Below are 20,027 nucleotides of genomic sequence, written 5' to 3'. Positions count from 1 at the left end.
AAAGGCTGTGCTGACTGTTTAACAGCCAGGGAAGAAAATGTGAGTCTTGGAGCCTGTGGTCCCAGGAGCACCACAGGACAAGGGGCCCCCACACAACTGTGACAAAAAAGGCGAGGTCACCTATTTGGTTGCCCGGGAAACTCCAAGAAGCCCCCAGGGTGCTTCCTGTGAACCGCCTCAAACCTTACTTTGACAGGGCTGACATGAGCTTACTCATGGCCACTGATGAAGGCCAGGAAGCAGAGAGTGACCCTCTCTCTGACCTTCTCAGCCACAACCCTGTTGATGGTTCAGTGGATAGGGTAGAATTTACAGATTGCCTCTTTGAACAGCAACAAGCTGACTACAAACACGTTCTCCGTCAGTTTTCGGTTCTCTTTTCCCTTACACCCAGTCTGACAACCTGGCGTGCACATGATGTAGACACAGGCGATAGTCTTCTTGTAAAAAGTAAAATCTACAGGCAGATTGACCATGCAAGAGACTGCCTCATGGCAGAAGGCGAAAAGATGCTGGAGTTGGGTGTTATTGAGCATTCAAAAAGCCCTTCAGCTAGTCTAGAAGTATTTTTCCCAAAAACGGATTCCCAGGGCGGAAAGAGGTTGGTGAGGGTTTGTGTAGACTACAGAAGTCTTAATACAGTCACTATGACTGATGCCCATCCTATCCCCAGGGCAGATGAGTTGATTGATACTTTGGCTTCAGTCACGTATCTTAGCACTTTTGATAAACCAGCAGGCTATTAGCAGATCAAATTAACTGATGCTGCTAAGCCTAAAACTGCTCTTTCCACTCCTGGTGAGCACCATCACTTCAGTCATGCCCTTTGGTCTGAAAGATGCACCTGACACATTCCAGAGGTTGGTGAATCAAGTTCTGATGGCCTTGAAAACATTTGTGCAGCTTATCTATATGATAATGCTGTATTTAGCCCCACCTGGCAGGAACACCTGGTCTACCTCAGGAGTGCACTTGAGGCCTTGAAAATGGCAGGCCTTACTAGCAAGGCTACCAAATGGCAGATAGGCCAGAGCAAAGTGGTTTACTTAGCCCACCTGGTAGGTTGAGGCCAAGTTCAACCCCTACAGAGCAAAATCCAACCATTATGGGATTGGATTGCTCCAACTACCCAGACTTAGATCAGAGCCTTTCCAGGCCTCACTGGGTATTCCAGGAGATTTGTAAAAGGGTACGGCTCCAATGTGCCCCTTAAATGATCTCGCCTCTAAAAAGATACCTATAAGGTACAATGGACAGTTAGTTGTCAAGAGGCCTTTGGTGTGCTGAAAAAAGGGACATGTGCTCAGCTCAAATTCTTAAAAGCCTCAACTATTCAAAACAATTCATTGTCCAGACAGATACTTCAGAAACAGGAATAGGAGCAGTATTATCTCAACTTAATGAAGAGGGCCAAGATTAACCTGTAGGTATTATCAACAGAAGATTAACCCCCAAAGAGAAGTGTTGGTCAGCTATTGAGAGGGAGGCCTTTGCTGTGGTATGGGCCTTGAAGAAGCTGAGGCCATACCTCTTTGGCATTCACTTCATGTTCAAACAGATCTCAAGCCCCTCTTGTGGCTTAAACAGATGAAGGGTGGAAATCTGAAACTGTTGAGGTGGCCCATTTCCCTTCATGGGACAGACTTTTCAGTGGAACATACACCTGGGAGTAACCATACCAGTGCAGACGGACTTCCCAGATATTTCCACTTGGAAAATGAAGACTCACCTGGGTAAGGCTAGTATTATCCTCTTTCGTTTGGGATGGGGTTATCTAGGAAAGTAGCATCTTTCTGACATAGTTACCCCCACTTTTTGCCTGGTGTCAGTGTGTTTTGATTGCAGTACACTGGAATCGTGCTAATCAGGACCCCAGTGTCTGCGCTCTCCCCTCTGAATTTAGTTGCTGGTAAACTTTTACACCCCACAATTGGAATACTGGTGCACCCAGGTAAGTCCCCAGTATATGATACTTGAGTACCCAAGGCATTGGTACACCAGGGGTCTCCCACTGGCTGCAGCATGTATTATGCCATCAATGGGAGCCTATGAAAACTGTGTCTCCAGGCCTGCCATTTTAGCCTGTGTGAAATGGTGCACGCATCTTTCACTTTCAATATGAGGCTTGCCTTATATCACAGTCACTGCACTTGGACACTATAAGTCACCCCTCTGGTAGGCCCTTCAGCCCAAGGGCAGGGTGCATGTTCCATAGTGTGAGGGTACTCCTGCATGAGCAGATGTACCCCTAAAAACACCAGACTCCATTCCCTGGGCTTAGTAAGTGCGAAGAAGCCACCTTATGGTATTTAGTGGACACTGGTCAACAGGAGGGGTCCAGTTATATAACAGCTTCTCCCAACCTAGGCATGTTTGGTATCAAACATGTTGGAATCCTGCAACTTTACCCATTCCAGTGTTAGTTGCATGATAACATGTACTCTGGGGCTCCTTAGAGGATTCCTCCAGTTCTGCCTGTACAGCCTTGCAGGGTCTGCAGGCCGGCCAGCGCTGCTGCTGACCCTAGACGTTGTTCTGCCCTCCTGCTGATGAGCTTAACTCGAGCAGGGGACGCAGAACAAAGGATTACCTGTAAAATAGAGGTGTGACCACCTCTCCCTTCTAAATAGGTGTCTCTGGGCTGGGGAGGTGTGGCCTCTGAGCACCACCAGACTGCCTTGAAGGGCACATTTGGTGTCCTCCTCACAAACTCGTTTGCATCAATGCAGGAATCCCCAGTTCCTGCTCTGGTGCAAAACCACACAAAGGACTGGGGAGTGACCACCCCCCGTCCAGATCCTCACCTAGGGAGGTGCACAGAACTCTGCCAGGTGGCTGGGTGATTCTGCCATCTTGGAAACAAGGTAGACAAAGGACCCTGGGAGCATCTGACTGGTTAGGCCAGGTAGAGGACGTCCCTGACCCTGTCTGATAGGTGGGTCACTGCAGATAGTGACCAACCCCCTTTTACGGTTACTTAAGCGCTCCCCCGAGTATGGGTCCTCCGATTCATTGAGCAAGACTCTACAAAGGAACTCTCTGCAAGACTCCTTTGAACCTGGCTTCTGAACCGCTGCTGGTCTGCCTCAGTAACTGAAACAAGACTGTATCCACTTGGGAGGGATCCCACTGAAACGTCGTTTCTCCAGCTCCTGCAAGATTTCTGCAACATATGTGGCTGTGCATCCTCCAGGGTCAGAAGGACTCTGTTTGCATCCAAGAAGCAATCTCCCTTGGAGTGAAGGAGTCACTTCCCTTCATCTGCAGGCACCTCAAGATGACGACTGGCTAATGCATTCTGCTGTCCCACGAACATTGAAAGGCTCTGCAACACAGGAGGTGGGTGTGGGGTCCTCTTCGGGTCTAACTTGTCTTCTGACAATCTTAGGAGACAGTGGGCCCTTGCTGAAGCCACGGTAACGGAATCCCTGGGCACCGCAACTGTTGATCTTGCCAAGGCTTGTTGACTCTTCCTCCAGGAGATCTTCAGGCTCCAAGAAGCCCCAGCCTCCAGCACTCTGCAACTTCAAGTTCAGCTTCCATTCTGCAGCTCCTGCGACGTGGGACTCTGTTTCTTTGTGCTGCTGAGGCCCCCTTGCGACTCTCTGTGCCTGCTGCCATTGTGTCGCTCGTGGGGTCTCATTTGACTCTGGCTGGCTTTCCTTCCTGCTGAAGGCATGCCCTGGCTCCTACCCAGGGAGATTCAGACCTGCAATCTTCCATGCAACAACTATTTGCATTTGCCAAGGCTTATTGGTGGTCTTGTGGGCCACGGACCCGCCTGCAATCCGGCGACCGACGTGGGGCAGCTCATGGGTGACTTCAAGGATCTCCTGCATCCCCTGGACTCCGCAGCTGGACTTCTTCCTTCACAGTCCTAAATGAACGTCACCTCCAAGGAAGTGGGCATAGCCTACCTGCACCGCCAAGACATCTCTGAGTGGTCTGGACACTGTCCCCTTCTTTTTCAGGTTCTTCATGTCCAGAATCAACCCTTCGGTTCCACCGACCTAGCACATGGGTCTGGACAGCAGCTGGGCAATCAAGGCACGCATTGACTCCAACAAAGGTTTCTGCCGTCACTTCACCCCTATGCACCTGGGCTCCCTGTTGTAGGTACTACAATCTTCTGGGTATCCATGGGTGGGGGGTACTATCCAACCTATTTTTGTGCCAACGGATTTTCTTGGGGTCCACTGGGAAGGATCCTAAATCCATTAAAACCCAACTGCAATGGTTCTGTGTTAGCCTATGGGACACCCAGTTTGATGATAACTCTGCACCTGGGCGCCTGTGGGATTTCTGGTACTTACCTCTGGTAATTTCTTACTCCCCCAACCCCTGGGATTTTAACACACTTAACTTGGTTGGGCACCTCCATTCTTATACCACTTTCTTAGTACATGGTTTGCCCCCGTAGGGCCCCATGTATTTCTGTGCTATTCCCGTTTGTTTCTAAGTATATATTTTGTGTGTCCAAGGAGAGATATACCAATGTTAGTATAGTCTTTAGTGTTACAATAAAGAATACATTATTTCTGTAACAATTGGGTTTGGTTCTTTCTTGTGTAAGTTACTGCTTACTACTGTGGTATTGTAAGTACTTAACACTACTCCTTGATAAGCCTGAGCTGCTCTCCACAGCTACCCCTAGAGAGCTCAGGTTATCAAGGCACCAAAACACTATCACTAAGGGTTGTCTGGACTCAGCATAGGGTGCCACACCATAGGTGTGCACTATAAACTGAGTCAGCCTCCTACAGAGACTTCCTCCTTGATGCCACATGCCTTCAACATGGCCTACATGTGAAGTGACATGAAATTGGTACCCCTGTCATGTACCACCTCCTTGGGGGAACCGCACAGGGGTAAAGATCCCTAACAGTGCCCTGGCCACAGAGGGTGCAGTCACCATTCTCAGAGGGATAGCTTACGGGTGGCATGGTCCACCAAGACCAGGATAAACCTGGTGCCAATGGCTGTTTTGGGATCCAGAGGCCCCGAAACGTCAATGCCCAGCCACCACTCAAGAGTGGTGCTCACAACAGGAAACGGATGAAGAGAAGCATTGCATCTCCTCTTCCCAGATTTGCCACTCTCCTGGCAGGTCTGAAAGGTCCGGCAGAACTCATCCGAGGCCTTACGCATTTGGGGCCAGTAAAAGTGGGTGTCAAGTCTGCACAAAAGGTCATGTCTTGCCCCAAATGACCTAACAGTGGCACATCATGAGCCAGACCCAGTAGGAAGGCTCTAAGACACTCGAGTACCACCAGCATACAGGCTGTCCCAGGCTCAGCAACCTTAGACTCACTATACAGGAGATCATTCTCCCAGTAAATCAGGTGAGATCCAGAGGTGCCACCAGCTGCCTTTGTCTCGGCCTGTTTCTGAAGGCCCTCAAGCAGGCCTAAATAAATCATAAAAATGTTACTAGACCTGCAGGTCGAGTAGCTTGAATAATCTACTCGACCTAACTAATGTACTTGACCCTGATACGGGTCTCACATTGTGTGATCATAGGCAAATATTGTAGATTACAGTTACCTTTTTCTACATTCTCACATACGAGTGCACCTTCAAATATGTGAGCTCACCTTTCTGCTGTAAATAAATCCTCTTTAGTTTGATTAAACACACTAAACGTTTGCGCCATATATTATAAATCAAGCCCACATATAGGGTACACATGATCCATGCATGACTTCACTCTTAGTTTACTAACAGCTTTGCCATCAGGGCAGGAGTGTTTCTCAGTTTATGTTTAAACACTCACTTTAAATAAATATATTACTAAAGCATGATGTGGTAGCGCACTGTCATTTACAGACAGTAAATTTCCAAGAAATGTCCAAAAACCTTCCACTAACTTGCAGCTTTACTGATAAAACTACATAGTGTATTAACAATAATCTGTGAAAATTGGGTTTCAGAAAAAACATTTATCACTTGCACATCACCAAGTAAAGTGTTCTGACATTTTTTACATCCTATTAAAATATTTTTTTCATCACACAGAAGTACAAAAAATGGTCTTTCACAGCTACTGAAATATATTTTGAATTGTTTGTAAAGTTGACTTAGTTACATAAATGTTGTGTGTTAGTAAAAACCTGATACCAAAAGCCTTTCATTTCACATAGGTCAGACAGTTCACCTTACAAAATTCTGGAACTCTGCGGTCACAAGGAAAAGTATTTGCGTTGCAAGAAGACAAACTGACTTTTGACCTTTGTCTTTGAACACAGAGCAAATGTGACAAGAATAAGATTTAAAGGCATCTTAATTGCTAATTCAGTTTCTGACTAACAGAACACCTCTTTTTTGCCAACTCACCAGAAGGGTCAAGTGGAATCTAAAATAGCTTGATGTCATAAAATAAAACTCGCCATAGCGTGTGGTTAAGTAGATTTTTCAAGCCCTGTCAAGCGTGGAGCATGCTTTCTGCGCTGCGCAGAATTCCTCCCTGGTGAGGCCTCCATCCCGCTGCCAATGGGTCAGCTCAGGCTTGTCCCCCAGTTCGGCCACTTCTTTCCCTGTAGGTTCCAGGGCGTCCCCTCAGGTTCAGTCTCCTCCCAGACTGTGGGAATCTCAGGAGTGCGTCTCCCACGCCCGCCGCCCCTCCTCCTCCTGGTAGGTAACTGGGCCATTCTTTCAGGTGCTTCTGATTACCCTCTCTGGCGGTCATGGACCTTTATGGTTATGCACGCCCACTCTGGCAATCCTAACATTTCCAAGTGGGACCCGAGCTCTACCTCCTTCCGGGTGGTATGCTCCAGGTCATTCTCTAGCAGACAGTCATCAGGCATGGATGGACGAACAGCTACCCTCAAGTAGCCCAAGGCCCCGCCCCACTCATTCAAAGGGAACATGAGCTACCAAACATTGGCGCTCACTGTGGTCTACTGCTTCAACTTGGTGGACATAGTAGGGAATACCTGCTTTTGGGACCAGATGAGAATGGACTGTCGTCATACTGTGTCTCTTTGAGCCTCCACCCGCCTCCCATTGATGGCCACCCACTGCCTGTACTTTTTAGTGTTGTCAGGCATGAGGGTTCTCTGGTCCACCTCACTCTTACCCTCACCCAGGGAGACTAGGGTCAACTTAGCTGGCTCCCCCACCTCTAACTAGGGCCAACTCCTCCCCAAGCATTACACTCACCACCCCTAGGGTCTGCCCACCAGTGGGGTGGAGGGGAGGGGGGATAGAGTGCTGTGTCTGCTTGGGACACCTGAGTCTCCCCCTAAAATGCTCTTCCTGGCCACAGGTGAAACGCTTCAAGGGTCCCTTCCGTGCAGGCTTACCAGAAGGGAACCAACTTTTCTTCTCAACAGGGGGTTGGGAATCCCCACCCTGGGAACTAGTTTGGGGGCCTTATGAGAACTCCTTATTTTAATCCTGGTCCCTCCTCCTTCTCTGTAGGTTGAGTCTCCCACCTACAACTTCTTTTGGACACTGGTGCTAAGCCAGTGGTCCGCCTCCTTGGCAAGCTTCCTGGGGTCAGTAAGCTTGCAGTCAATCAAGTGCAGGTACAGCTCTGGAAAACGACTATGCAAGTGCTCCCATGTCTGTTACCTCGCTCCCCGTCACTCAAAAATCCAGTGCACTGCAGAAAGAATCAACATACTCCACCCAAGTTTGTAACCCAAGTTTAGCACTCTCCCTAAACTTGACCCTGTACTCTCTGTGGTGAGACCACACCTCCCGGTCAGGGAGTCCTTCATGGCAGGGTACCTCATCTGATCTTCTACTTCTAAGGCCAACAAGGCGCTCCCCCCCTCCACTGAGAAATACGTCCACATGCCTGCCTCCCAATCTCTCTCAGGGACCCTGTTCATTCTCAGTGCCACCTCATACCCCCTGAAACACTGCTCAATGTCATCACCTACAAAAAACTCTTTCACCACATCTTTGGGTATATGCACCTTCCCCTCAGACCACACTGGAGAACTGCTGCCACATCTGTGCTGGTCTTGCCTTTCAAGGCCAGCTCCTTTAAGCTCAGCTCGTGAGCCAAGATAATTTTTGTTTCTTCTATGGCTAGTTTCTTTGTCTCCATTTCTAACCGGAGCCCTTCAATCTCCAAAGAGTGCTTTCTAGCCTCCCGCCTGTCCTCCAGCTCCTCTGGGGTCAGACCCTTTGAAGAAATACTACTTCCTGCCTTGTAGGGTGCCTTCCGCTGAGGCAAATCCTGTTGTGCTACAAAATCACCATGTAGACTCTGCTCCTCAAGACTTAAACTGTTCACCTCTGCATGCTCACCAGCCTCCCTGGTGGCCAATCAGGCCCTCAGTGCCTTTACTAGCGCCTCCTTTCTAGTGAGGCCTCTAAAAGGAAAACTGAACTCTTTGCAGAACATTTTAAAATGAGGCACCGTACAAATTTCCAGCCTCTCTTGCTCAAATATCAAATCTGTAAAAACTGCTGCTGGCTCACCAGACAGACATGATTGTGGATGAAACTTTGAGGTTGCACAAAAACTCCAGAAGGCAAAAAGAAAAAGGTCAAAAAAAAGAAAAACAGTATGTGGTTGCGTAATGGTCAGCAATATGGAAGTAGTATACGCCATTCATTGTATGTCAAGTAGAAATACAAGTCCTATCCTCACTGATGATCGCCAATGTTAGAAATGGGGTCTCTAGTTGGCAGGAGTTTGCACCCTGTCCAAGTAGGGGCCCTCACTCTAGTCAGGTTAAGGGAGTCACACAACTAACATAACCCCTGCTTACCCCCTTGGTAGCCTGGCTCAAGCAGTCAGGCTTATCTCATAGACAATATGTAAAGTATTTGTACACCCACACAATCACACAGTGAAAACACTACAAAAGGACTCCACCCCAGTTTAGAAAAATAGCTAATATTCATCTGAATAAAACAAGACCAAAACAACAAAAATCCAACATACACGAGTAAAGATATCACTTTTTAAAAGCTGAAATGAGACGTAATCCAGAGGAATCAATGGTTGTATCTTTTTAACACACAGTACCTGGGATGCGTCAAAAAGAAAGACGATGCAGGACGCAGAGGAGGTGAGCGGCCAGAAAGCAAAGCGATGCTTAGGTTCCTTACTGCGCAGGGGACGTGATGCATCGGTTCCTTCTTGGCAGGGTAGGTGATGCATCGGTTTTCTACTTGCAGGAGAGGTGATGCATAGCTTCCTTACTGACAGGGGAGGTGATCCGTCGGTTTCTTACTGGTAGGGGAGGTGATGCGTTGCTTCTCTCTCCGCAGGAGAGGGGATGCCTCAGTTTCCGGTAACGCAACCTCAGTTCCTTGCTGCGGTACAGGGTTGATACAAAAATGACACCCAGAGACGATACGTGGGAAAATCCAGACGCACTGAGATAATACTGCTGCAGTGGAACAAACGCTGCATCGATTCCTCAGCCGCGAGGCATGTACAGCATCCATTCTTCTGCCGCCAGCCAGTCGCTGCATCGATTTTCAGCCGCAGTGATCTGATGAGTAGTTTTTCTTCCTCAGAACACCAATTTCCACTTCCAAGGGCCCAGTGACTGGATACGGCACCACTTGGCGAGTCAGGACTCTCAGCAGAAGAGTCCAGGCACTGGCATGGGAAGTCTTTGATGTTCTTGAGACTTCTTAAAAGGAGGCAAGCTCAGTTCAAGCCGTTGGAAAACCTTGGAACGCAGGATGCAGAAAGCAAAGTAAAGTCCTTTCACTCCCAGGACAGAAGCAGCAAGAAACAGGCCAGCCCAACAAGGCAGATCAGATTTTCAACTTTCATGGATTGATAAGAAATTTCAGAAGTACGCCTGTAAAAGTTGCAGGTTATTTCGAGGCATTCTCATAGCAAACGTTTGTGAACTCCATTTTTGCATGAGCAGATATACATAAAACTGACATAAGTAGATTTGCTCATGCAAAAGGCTTCAGAGAAAGTGCAAATTCACTTGTTAAAACGTTTAGATGTCTTTTCTCCAGGTGCAAAAAAAAGAAATTCCCCAATCAAGAATCCCCTTTCCCACCATAAAAATGTTTTAGTACTGTCCTCGTAAGAAGTACATTTCTGACTCTTCTTAGGGTGGGAAGGTAATGGAAAGGAGTTGGTGAATATCCAGTACCATTCAATTTTTCTGGGGTTTACAAAGTCATATGGCATTCCAGCCTTGGAATGCCCACTTCCAGCTAACTCCATCCTCTGCGAGTAGATTCGCTTACATGAAAACCTTCATGCCATTACATCCTTTTTGAGTAGAAAACTAACTTTTGTTTGTATAAGTAAAATTCGCATGTGTAGATAAACTATAACAATTTATCTAGGACAAGTCGTTGAAGAGTTTATATAGTTTTAAACATGCAAATATACAGCTACTGAAATAGCACTTAGCATACTCTCCCAGTTGTGGGAAATAAGGAAACTATGGCACAATGTGATGAAGGGACCTTCCTAAGACTTATAAAATGTCAAGTGGACAATGTCACACTTGGGGTGACTTTTTGATCCTCAATTGGCATTCTAGGAACTAGGCCACAAGTGGAACTTGAGTTTATATACCATGACATTTTGAAAAATTATTTAAATGCTAAAAAGCAATTTTGCCTAAGCGCAATGCTCCCTCAGAAACTAAAGTACGAAAGAGGATTCTGAACTCTGCTACAATCAGAAATCTAGCATACTTAAAGTACTGTCATTTTAAGAGCCCTCCTGTGATCAGAAAAGTACCCTAAATAGAGGCCATTCATTAACAGAGACTCTACATGTGCATTGTCTGTGAATATTCAAAGATTTGAGATAAATAGATTACTGGCAAATTCAGAGTCTGCCATAATTGGAAAGAAGTATAATCAAAGCATTGATAGAATCCAAACTCTGACACAATAGGAGCAATGACAATCAGAGTGGCTATTATCACAGATGTGAGGTAACGAGAATGCTGCAGTAATTGGTCACCTCATTGTGTGGCACCAAGTCTGGCAAAGTGATTTTATTTACAGCACAAGCCGATTTATGAAGCATTCAGTCCCTCAGGTTAGTAAAATTCATAAAGTTACATACCTCTGGGTTTTATCCACATTGCAAGGTCTTGGTCATGTGACTGAAAAATCTGAGCCTGTAGTGTTCAAATTATGTCCACTGCTGAAATGTGTGAATGTATTGTGCCTTTTATATTCACCCTCATTAGATTCCAACTGTATGAGACTGCATAATGTAAGATAAAATTGTAGTAATTATAATGATTCTTGAAATGAAGTTTCAAAAAAATACTCCAGCGATCTTGCTGAAATTTGGGAACTGAAATAAGTGATGCATAAAGAGAGCGAAGGGACCTATTTGGGATAAAGATCTTGAACTTTTTCCTAAGATAGTGTGGGCCAGAATTATGTATGGAGCGGTGTAAAATACGTGAAGATTTAAAAATAATCCTTTTAGCCACTGGAAGCCATTGTAACATACAAACTGCAGAAGAAGATGACACATCCTATGGCAAGCCAATAGCTAACTTGGCTGCCTAGTTTTGAAAACGCTGGGGCTTATTCAGCACAGTCTGTGAGGTATCCAAGAAAAGACAATTACAGAAATCGAGAGGGCTGAGAATACTTGCTTGAACCACTAACCATTGAGTCGATGGTGGTAGGAGCAGCACAATTTCCTGAGAACCCTCAGGAGGAGGAAACAGGAAGACGTTAAATGATTTGCCTGCTTCATTAACGTCAGGTTCCATAACATTTCACAGACTAGACTGGAAGTGAGGAGTAGGATCCATTTGGAGGCCAAAACATAGGAAGGAAAGGTCTGGCCAAAGCGAAAGAGAAACCCACAGAGCCTCCGTTTTGTCAGTATTAAACCTCAGCTCATTAGAGTAAAGCCAAGTGGATACCTCTGACACAAACTGATGGAATGCTTCCAGTGAGACTGCTTGTACCCATCCAAGGTAATGATCAGATGAGTGTCGTCCACTTAAAAGTAAAACCAAATGACCTACTTAGAGTAGCCAATGGACATATATAAATATTAAACAGAGTGGCAGAGGGTAGATCCCTGAGGACCTTCTTGTCCCAAAAGCAGTAAAATATGACATGAAAGGAGGATGATAGGTAACTTGGCATCTATCCTCTAAATAGGATTTGAACAAAAGAAAGGTTATTCCTCCAATTCCGATCTCCCGAATCCGGTGAGGGGAATGGAATGTGAAACTGTATTGAATGCCGCAGACACATCCAGAAGAAATAAGGCTACCGGATCTGTCTGATCAGCCGACAGCCTGAGGTCATCTTAAAATGCCAATAAGGTGGTTTCAGTACTGTGGGCCGTACGGAAGCCTGGCTAACAGCTCAAGGATATGGTGTTGTCCCTGAAAGCCAAAAGCAAAGAGATGACGTACTTTTCCAGGATTTTAACCACAAAGGGAAGAAAAGAGATGAGACAGAAGTTGGCAAGAACATTGTGATCTGCATTTGGATTTTTCAGCAGAGGGACAATTAGTGCCCTTTTCCACTCTGTCTGTACCAAGCATTGGTTAAAGAATTAATATAGACAACAGACAGTGCAAGAGTCGACTTCATCATATTCCAAAACATAGGGAGAATAGAATCTAAGAGAAAGCCAGACCTGATAGTTGCTGTGCTTTATTTCAGGTGATGGCCAAAAACATTACTAACCAGCTGGGCCTTTCCTACTGAGTGACCTTCCATGTATCACAAGTTAAGGGGGTGTAATAAATGTAAGTAAGTCTTTAAATAGGCGTGCAAGCTACAAAGCAACTTCAATCAGGGCTCTCTGACCCCACTGTAACAAAGCACAATTCAAGAAAAGAGGAGTGATGCAGTTTCAGTAGGGAGTCCAAATCTGTTACATGGAAACACTGTGTACCATACAGATTTCAATTAAAGTAATCAGCAAGAGTGCCACGCTTACCTATGCTTTATGAACATCAGTCTAAACACAAATAAACGAGCTTCAATTAGCAATCCTGCCTGTTAGGAACAATGTAATGGCGTGCAGCGTCTGTCGCCACCTGCCCGATATTGGTTGCAAACCATGACAGGTCGTGGACACCACCCGAAGCTCCAGCACACGTCCTGAGTTTGCTGCTTGGCAATGTATCTTAATAAAGTGTGGGCTCAGGCAGATAGCAGGCGATGCAGGACAATCCTTCTTGTCCTGCACACTTAGCCACCACTGAGAAGGCGTAGCCACATGTGTGGGATTGTGCACTCAAATTCTCTGTTCCCACAGCCCCTAATTGCCTGTCTGACACCAGTGAAAGACCTCGACAGGCCGCAATCCACAGTCATGCCAGGCTCGTGGGTGCACTCGTAAGGAGCCCCCTTCTGTAGCATTCTGCAAGCGGCAGGCGATGTGGACCAAGCTCCAAATTATATTGGGAGCTCCACAAACCTGGGCAATCAGCAGGTGAATGCTGAATCATGGGCAGAGGGGCTGGTAATTGCAGCTTTAGTACTCTGACGGGTAAAGCGCACAACTTAGGTAGCCATGTTGATGAACAGCTCTTTGGCATCTATAAGAAAGTGGATTATTATTTGGGGTGGGTGACTGCCCACGTCAAGGAATAATCACAACCCTTATCAGGGTGAGCCTTTGAAGTCACTTATTTAATGTGAGCTCAACCTCCTGAAAGCGATGGGAGACAGTAAACAGGCTTAACTTAGGGCAATGTGTAAAGTATTTATGCAGTACCACAACAGTAAAAGTCAAAATGCAAAACAATAAAAATCCCAAACCAAGAAATAAAATGGCAACAATCCAATCAGGGGAATTGGAGATACATTTTTAAATGTTTAAGTAAACAGCACCAAAAAACATAAAGTGTCAATAATAATCAACAGTGGAGGAAGAACAGAACCTAGGTGCGATTTGTGTCAGACTGTGATGGACCACGGTTCAGATATACCAACCAGGTTTGCCCTTGTCAAAGATTCACTTCATGATTTATTCTTTTACACCAAAATCAACCACAAAAATATACTTCTAAGGTCATCCAGGACCTCAGAGAAGGCACTCAAGAGGCTCACAAGGTGGCAGGCAGAGGCTAGCGTCAGGATAGGGTTCAGTTCAGGTCCCATTGCCACTGGTCAGCTAGATACCAGAACGGTGAACAAAAACGTTCTTGAGACTCAAAAATTACCACGCAAACCCAAGACAGTATTTACTAAATGCGGCGACAGGGAGAAAAACACTGTGGACTGCACCTCAGCCCTGCCCTGTCTCTATGGTTTTTCTCAAATGCCCATTTATAGTCAGGCCCTTTTATACCCATCAGTACAATACTTTATTACAAATGATAAGTAATAGGTAACTTTCAAGTTTACAGATAAAAAAAGGAGGAAAAACACGCAAAAACATGTGGCTACGTCATTACTCGCTCTTTATTATAAGTTTAACAAATGTTTATGACCGAGCATTCTCTGACCTATGAATGCGTACACGCTCTTTTGTCCGGGACTTCAGAGTGTTCAGAATTTGGTTTCTTTCCTGCACCCATTGTAAGTCGTCCACCTGTGTGCTTTGGGCTAATTCAATTATGTACCCATTGTCTAATCAGTCTGCAATCTGTTCGTAAGCATGGAGAATGTGCCGGGGACTCGTGTGCTGATGTCGAAAATACTTGCAGGTTGGTTAGACATGAGTTGGCCTTTAAAAGATGACCCTTTCATGTTCCTTATTTCCCTACATCCTTGAATGAACCATTCACCTTGCTCGTGTCAGTGCTGGGGTTAGGCCTAAACTGTTTACTGATTGTGAACAGTGGTGTGGTTTCTACTTGTGCTTGATGTTGTGCAATGTTTTCACATTTCATATTTACGGTAGTGTGCTTATTCTTTACATTTCCTACAACAATACTTCTAGGAAAAGACCTCTGGTAGGTGGTTGCCTCCCGGGACTCACATAGGAGGTAACCCAGCTGACTTTTGGAAGCCTCTTCTTTGTTCTGGGTAACAGGAAGCAAGCACATTCATCTTCTCATCTTCTGCAGGTCTAGAACGTATTCTGAAGTGGGTCCCTGGATGTGACACATTTATATTTGGCACTAGCTAGCATGAAGGCTAGCGAGGGTGAGGAACCTTCTCCTCAACCTATATAATTGAGAGAGCTGTCAGAGGAGTGAAAAAAGGCAAAGGCTTGTAATCAAACGGCACAAGATGGGACAAAACTGGAAGCTAGGCAAACAACCATGGATGGCATTGCTCTTCTCAAAGAAAAAAGGGGTCAAATTGTTAGAAACAGCTTGGGTACAGAAAAACACATTTTGACACTGCCAGATTAGTGAGATTGGAGACTGCCAGGAAAAGAGCCCTATAGGAGCTGAAAGCCTGGAAAACAGATTTTGAAATAAAGAACTTTTAGTAGCAATAAGAGGCAATATGCAATGCTTGATTAGTTAACATATTTGTGATGTTTTCAAAGTCTATTGTATGTGTGTACATATAGGTTCGTAATTTGCTGATCAGGATTGCATACTTTTTTTTACATACAAAGGTGGAAGGGTTTACATACAAAGATGGAAGGATTGCAGCCCTGTTTCTCTTCTTCTCAGCAGCAGCCCGTCTATACGGGCTGAAGGGCTCCGCCCCCACCTTCTTCCAGGAAAGAAGAGTATCTGTCAGGCTGAACAGATGTAAGCCTGTCAGACACTCTTCAGGTTCAGGTCAGACAGCCAGAAGCTAGAAATGTGCTAAATGTGCAGGCTCCTGGCTGCCTGGGCTGAGCTTTGCCAATGCTGAAGGAGTCACAGCTCCTGTGGATGTGACCTCTTCAGTCTGGCAAAGGTGTCTTGAGGCCTCCCCCGTGTGACGAAGGGTAGAGTCACAGATTGTCTCGCTTCAGTTTTAAGCCCTGAACGGCCCAGGGCCGAGTGTCATTCAGAAACACCTCATCACAAAGTGGGGTGGGGTCAGCAGTCTCACTGACCCCATCCCATTCTGAGACGAAATTGGGACTGCTGCCTTCCCTCATAGGGGAAGGCAATGAGGGACAGCAGCAGTCCCAACTCTTCTGGGACCTCCGAGGCTTTCCTGTTGGAGATGCTGTGGCCCGTTTTTTTTGTTTTTTCATGTTTGGTGCGCGAGTGTGTGCATGCATGTATGTGAGTTTGTTAGTGAGTGTTGTGTGTGGGTGTGAGAATAAATGGGTGTGAGCAAGGTCTATATGTGTGTGTGCGTCCCACCACCCTCCTCCCTCGTAAAATTACTGTCCATCACTGCCTTTTCTATCCTCAATCGGATATGCTTAAAATACCTGTTTATTAGATCACTTTGGGAGTTTTCTTTACCGCTATATACCACATGCTGGTGGATCCAAGACACCAGGCACCAACGTACAGGACCAAAGACAAAAGTGAAGACTAGGACCTAATTTACTGTTTGTGGGAGTTGGAGCACTACCACAACTCTGCAGTACTTCTGCCAAACAATTTTGTCATTCCTCTGCTCTATTTAGTTTTGCAAGAAGAAGAATGCTTATTCTAGTAGAACCTCCACCATCTCTACTGGTAAAAACCTCTGATCTAGCTGCTTATCAGCCAAGGAACTGCAAAGTCACAATTCTTTTAAGGGTGGGGCTGCTATAACCCTTTCTCTGCCTAAGGCATGGTGGATACAGGCATTGAAAATGTAGAATGGCCGGAGGTGAAGGAAGAGAGTTTCCTTCTTATCAGGTCATCTCTGTTTTGTATTAAGAAAATAAAATCCTATTTTTAGAGTTTATTTTTTCAATGCAAAAAGTTTGCCAAGTGGGTGCTTTAAAAAAAAAAAAAATTATGCCCATTCAACAAGCCTGTAGTGCTCTCAAGTAAGCGCTGCTGGGGTGACTGCCCTTACAACACAAAAATGCCAGCCAACCAGATGGGGGTCTCTAAATAGGGTGGACGGTTATCTCTCTGAGTGACGGAGGCCATTGGTTTATCCCCCGTCAGACCTGCTGACTGTTCAAGTTTTAAATATTGACCCTCCCAAGCATGGTTTACAAGGCTGTAGTAGGCAGTGCATTTAACTTGGTCTTTGTGTATCATCTATTTCTATGCATTATCTAAGTAGGCGTTCTCAATGATATTACCATAGTGCAAGAGCAAAGACAGAGCTGGTGACTCAAGGAAAAGGGACAGAATAGATGGCTCCAGTCACTATCCCCGCCCCACAGAAACATACATACCCATATCCCATGCTCCTCTCTTTATAATATGAAAGCACAGATAAGCTGTGTCAAAAGAGATTTGCCAAGCTCTGTATTGCCATTATTATGGCCTCACAGTGCTGTAAAATTTAAGTATGCTTTATTTTATTGTAGCTGTATTTATACAATTCTTCATAACATAGCAAGGCATCAAAGCACGTTTGTTGTGGGGTAGCACACTATTCAGAGGTGAGCCATAGATGAACACGGTGTATTTCCAGTGAGGCCTATCTGGGGAATATTTGATCGAATACGTCAGGGCCAGAACTATGGTTTTAATAAGGTTTGTGGCTATACCTCAGCTTGAATTTGAAGAGACAATGACTGTGAGATAGGCTCCTTAATCACTCAATTATAATTAATGGGCAGAGGTGTCAGGAGACGTTTCCTTTCTCCAATTTTTCTCTTTTTTCCCCTACAGTTTTCAGCAGAGAAGGGTAGACGCAACGCTTTGACAGCTGTAAATGTCTTGCACGGACTAAAACGTCTTATATGTTAGTTATTTGTATTCTGCAAACGGAACTTGCTTCTCTTTTCCTCTGGGAACATGTTCCATGTTGAAGTGTTTTTTTCCGTGTATCGCTTGTTATCAGTGAACTACCGTGGCACATGACAACATTTTTGAATATGTGACGGAGCTATTTTTTTTATATATATATAAAAATAAAAAAAAACACAGCCATCAACTGCCACTAGTGCAGCAGTCAAGCACCAACATTTCATTGACATCACTATATTTTGTGGTGGGAACCGAAGAGTAGAAAACTGTACAAGAGAGAGAGATCGAAGTTAAGCAACTGACTCAGCGTCAGGCAACGTGATTACAATAACAGCTTTTACACCAACACACCCTGTGAGACACTGGTCAAAATTACTTTGTCTCTAACATTGTTGTTTTTTATTGAAAGCTCAAATAGGTGATCTGGTTTGCAGTGTGAGCTAGAGAGGAACATTTATTAAGAATTAACATTATTCAACCACGTAGCAGGAATAGGATACAAAAACAGCAACAAGGAAACACGAACATATAAGGAACACGTCGCAGAAAGCTGTTTTTCCTTCACTTGGCTGATCAACGGTCCCGTTTCCCAGTTCTAATGCGTTCCTTCGACTAACTGGTTAGTATGCTCTAACTCAAAAAAAGAAATAAAGTATGTTGACATAACATCGAGGTAAAATTATAATGTTTAAACAGCAATTCCACATATGTAAGGTGTCTTTTTTCAGAATTAGCAAGACACATCTCCTTTTATATGATTGTGATAGGGATTTGATACAGTAACTTTGAACTTGCAAACAAAAGTTTCGAGTTTGTGATGTGTCACTGCTGCAAATACGCTTGCCACAAGACTGAAGTTATAACTGAAGTTTCAAGACTAAACACAGTCAAGTCCTATCAGCTGTTGATTTGTGTAAGAAAACCCACTAGTTGTTGATTGAAGATAACCCAGACAGGGGCGTAGCTTTGCGTAAAAATTATGGGAGTCGAAGCTTCAGGTGTTCCAACAACTATGCTGGCATATCATGTTGCAATACATTATAAGAGAAGTAGTGCAGAAGCGGTGCTTAGTGGGCGGTGGAAAGGGAACGGGGTGCAGATTATAAGGGGTACTTTGAAACACATTTTATTTGTATAATAACCAACAGTTTTTAAGACCTTCTTACCAGACTGAAAACACCTGTACCCAAATATTTACTAAACTAGACAATAGCTTTTTTTAAGGGGGTGTAATGCCCCCAACCCCAATACTACACCCCTGAGCTTGCAGTTTTAACAAAATCCAGGAACATTTGGCATCGGGCTCCTTATTTAAAACTCGCTTAACGGCTGTGACGGACTAGGCTGCCTGTGAGGAGACCGGCGAAAGTAAAAATGTTTGATGGTGTGTACTGCCAAAGCATGCCACCATACATGGGAACAGAGGTCAGTCGTGAAGGGGCTGTCAATTGGGACGAAGACGGTAACTACTACCGCAGCTCGTGTCTGACTGCGCATGGCTATGCACTATGCGGACAGGATCTCAACACCTATTCTGCACGGACCTACGCGACGTAGGCTTTTCCCTTGAGTTCTCGGGCAGCCTCTCCCTGTGCCCGCTCTCTCTTCGTTAGCTTTTCTGGCGCCCCTCACACTGACACCACTCTCTCCCTCTTACCTGTCACTGCTCTCCCTTTCTCAGATCGGCAGCACCCCTCGAGCCTCCCCAATACGAGGAATCCTATTGGACAGTGACTTCTCAGTAACGCCTCAATCTATTGGTTAGGTGGAATTGTAGTGCACGCGGACGTTTGTTGTCTTTTCAGATTTCTTTTCTGACGAGAGCGAAGTCAGAGCGTTTACGTCCGGGGTGCACGTCATTGTTTCCTATGCCAACTGTGTGCTAAGGGGTAGTGCGGTGACCAGATTTCAAGTATTCCCTGGGAATTCCGTTTTAACGAATTGTACATGTGCGCTTAAAACTTTCTCTATTTTTCCGTAGATTACTTCTCTAACCAGCCAGCATCTTTTATTGGGGTGTTCTTGTTTCGGCCACTTTTTTCCGTGCGGTCGTGCTTGTTCTCCTAGTACACCTTGCTCGGCCCCTTTCACAGCTGTTCCAAAACCATGTGGTAGTTTTCTATCGTCTAAACATCCTCGTCTGTCCATGTCTCCAGAGTCCAGAAGGTATCTTTATTGCACACGAGGCACAAATTAAATATCCCAAATATTGGAGGAGAGGATGATTTACTATTCCGTGTTGTATATTTCCTTTTTAGGTCGAAGCCTTAGTCATGGACGTTGATTCTATGTCAGGATCGGAGGCTTCTGATTATGCTTCTCTTTCTTTACTATCAAAATTATAGCAGCCAATGAAAATTAAAACTACAT

General features: G+C 45.2%; 1 protein-coding gene across 3 annotated transcripts in view; it reads right to left on the bottom strand.

Annotated features, from left to right (window-relative positions):
• Nucleotides 1-19,418, bottom strand: part of NAP1L4 (nucleosome assembly protein 1 like 4) — a 597,513-nt gene extending 578,095 nt beyond the window's left edge. For 2 of the 3 annotated variants that reach the window (XR_011201382.1, XM_069223015.1), the window contains exon 1: nucleotides 19,315-19,418. The gene's annotated coding sequence lies outside the window, so the exon portion shown is untranslated. The remainder of the gene's footprint in view (nucleotides 1-19,314) is intronic. The other variant, XM_069223016.1, reaches the window with a different exon arrangement.
• Nucleotides 19,419-20,027: the final 609 nt, after the last annotated feature.

The sequence above is a fragment of the Pleurodeles waltl genome, chromosome 3_1, assembly GCF_031143425.1.
Source record: "Pleurodeles waltl isolate 20211129_DDA chromosome 3_1, aPleWal1.hap1.20221129, whole genome shotgun sequence".
NCBI lineage: Eukaryota > Metazoa > Chordata > Amphibia > Caudata > Salamandridae > Pleurodeles > Pleurodeles waltl.
Note: the sequence above shows the minus strand (reverse complement) of the source record. Positions and strands in the feature narration are given on the sequence as shown.